Source organism: Emiliania huxleyi (assembly GCF_000372725.1).
Source record: "Emiliania huxleyi CCMP1516 unplaced genomic scaffold EMIHUscaffold_242, whole genome shotgun sequence".
Lineage (NCBI taxonomy): Eukaryota > Haptophyta > Isochrysidales > Noelaerhabdaceae > Emiliania > Emiliania huxleyi.
This window is the reverse complement of record NW_005200233.1, coordinates 50276-53098: the sequence shown is the minus strand read 5'-3', so window position 1 is coordinate 53098 and position 2823 is coordinate 50276.

The window sequence follows — 2823 nt, the reverse complement described above, 5'->3', positions numbered from 1 at the left end:
CCGATGCTTCACTCATGCTTCGGTGTGAATCACGCCCGCTGTGAACGGAGCTGCTCTTTGAAAACAAGTGCGCTAAATAGAGCACGAAAATACCTTTCAGACGGTACCTTTCTGTCCTCCAGAGTCGAAGAACTCGACCGGTGGCTGGCCGCCAAAGTGGCTGGACGGCGCCGCGGCGCACACTGGTGAGCCGCGGAGCACACTAAGGGAGCTGTCCTCGGCGCAGCCGATCGGCTCCCGCGGCCTGGGTGATGGCAGTGGCACTCTCTGAGGCTCCCTGATTTTTTCTGGTATTTGTTGAGCACTCTCTGGTCACCTTCGCCGGGCGAGCCTGGCTCTCGCTGCACAGCCTCGGCTACATCAAGAGCCTCGTATCTCCCCACACCTCCCCACATCTCCCCACACCTCCCCACACCTCCCCACACCTCCCCACATCTCCCTATACCTCCCCCACATCTCCCCACACCTCCCCACACCTCCCCACACCTCCCCTCACCTCCCCTCACCTCCCCTCACCACCCCACACCTCCCCACACCTCCCCACACCTCCCCACACCTCCCCACACCTCCCCTCACCACCCCACACCTCCCCACACCTCCCCACATCTCCTCACATCCCCACATCTACTCCCCACCTATATAGGTCGCCAGGACGAGGAGGCCTCGAGATGTTTTGCCACCTGTCACTTTTGGCAGAGTGGCTCGGCGTGACTCTCGCGATCGAGTGGCTGCCAGATCGAGTCCTGTTGGATTAGTGGTTAGATCACCAGCTTTACACGCTGGGAGTCGACGGTTCGATCCCGTCACAGGACATTTTGCTGTTTTCCGGCGACACTCGCTCCGACCTCTCTCTTTCTCTCTCTATAAAGGGAACTTCTTTGATTTTTCCTGGATTGTTCTACTCCCCTCATCTCAGAGCCCGTGGCGGCCCAAAGAAAGGCGCCGGAGAGAAAAGAAAAGGAAGCGCCTCCTGCGCGCCCCCCAGCGTTTTCTTTTTCCAAATATACATATAATGTCGACCCCGAACCGCCGCTCGCGCCGCTCGCGCCGCCTCGCCGCCGCCGCCACCGCCTCGCCCTCCACGCCGACACCCACCCTCCTCCTCGACCTCCCCACGGACCTCCTCGTGCGCGCCCTCTCTCGCTGCGATCCCGCCGACATCGCTCGCGTCGCGGCCGTCTCGCTGCTCTTCCACGCATCGCTCGCAGAGCAGGGCATCCGCTTGCGCCTGCAGGAGGCCGGCTACGAGCCGCCGGCGCAGCCAGAGGGCGAGAGCTGCGCCGTCCGGTGGCTGTGCTTGTATGCCCTGCTGCGCGAGTCCAGCCCGCCGGTGAGGCTTGCGGCGGGCTGTCAGCACAGCGTTTTCATCGACGGCGAGGGGCGGCTCTCGTCGTGCGGCGCGGCAGCGGAGGGCGGGGAGGACGAGGAGGCCGAGGAGGACGAGGAAGCGGACGAGTTTCCAGGCCTTCTCGGCCACGGCGAGGGCGTGCTGCAGCTGAAGACGCCGACCCGCCTTCCGTCACTCCTCGGAGGCGAGCGCGCGGTTGGTGTGGCGGCGTCACGATACTACAGCCTCGCTCTCACCGCGGACGGCGCCGTTTGGTCCTGGGGCCGCGGTGAGCTGGGACACGGCGCTAGGGAGACTCAGTGGCAGCCCAAGAAGGTCGAGGCCTTGGCTGGCCAGCGCGTCATTGCTGTGTCGGTTGGCTTGAGCCACAGCCTCGCCCTCACCGCGGACGGCGCCGTGTGGAGCTGGGGCGATGATTGGCGAGGCATGCTGGGCCACGGCGATCAGCAGAACCAGCTGTTGCCCAAGAAGGTCGAGGCTTTTGCTGGCCAGCTCGTCGTCGCTGTCTCGGCTGGCTTTAGCCACAGCCTCGCCATCACTGCCGACGGCGCAGTCTGGAGCTCGGGCATGGGAGGCTACGGCCAGCTGGGCCACGGCGACGAGCAGGACCAGCCGCTGCCGAGGAAGGTCGAGGCCTTGGCGGGTCAGCGCGTCGTCGCCGTGTCGGCTGGAGTCGCGCACAGTCTCGCCATCACCACCGACGGCGCTGTCTGGAGCTGGGGCGAGGGAGGTGGCGGCCAGCTGGGCCACGGCGACGAGCAGAGCCAGCTGCTGCCCAAGAAGATCGAGGCCTTGGCTGGCCAGCGCGTTGTCGCTGTGTCGGCTGGAGCAGTCCACAGCTTCGCCATCACCGCCGACGGCGCAGTCTGGAGCTGGGGCTATGGAGGCTGTGGCAATTTGGGCCACGGCGACGAGCAGAGCCAGCTTCTGCCGAAGAAGATCGAGGCCTTAGCTGGCCAGCGCGCCGTCGCCGTGTCAGCAGGGCAGTATCACAGCCTCGCCCTCACCGCCGACGGCGCTGTCTTTACCTGGGGCGCTGGCGGACTCGGCCGCTTAGGCCACGGAGAGGACCTGTCGAACCAGCTGCTGCCCAAGAAGATCGAGGCGTGGTCGCGGGGGCGAGAGGGGGGCGAGGGGCGCGTAGCTGCGATAGGAGTACGACCGGCTCGGGAGAGGCCAAGTGTTCCGGGTGGGGGGGGGGGCTAACTGGCCTCAAGCGCTAGTGCAGCTAGACCCTAGTAAGAGCTACACTCAGACCCTTGTGGCTAGGGGGCCCAGAGAATGTTGGATGACGTGAGAGCTGGCGGCGGGCGCGTGGGGGGGCACTGCTCACTGGTCACTGGAGACTGGTTCTGCCTCAGCCGGCAGTGTAGGGTTCCTCTCTCGTAAGGAGAGCTTCCTAAGTTCCGGACATAAATACAGTACCACATGCATACGGCACGACGCACACACAGACGTCTTCTCGTCCTCGACAC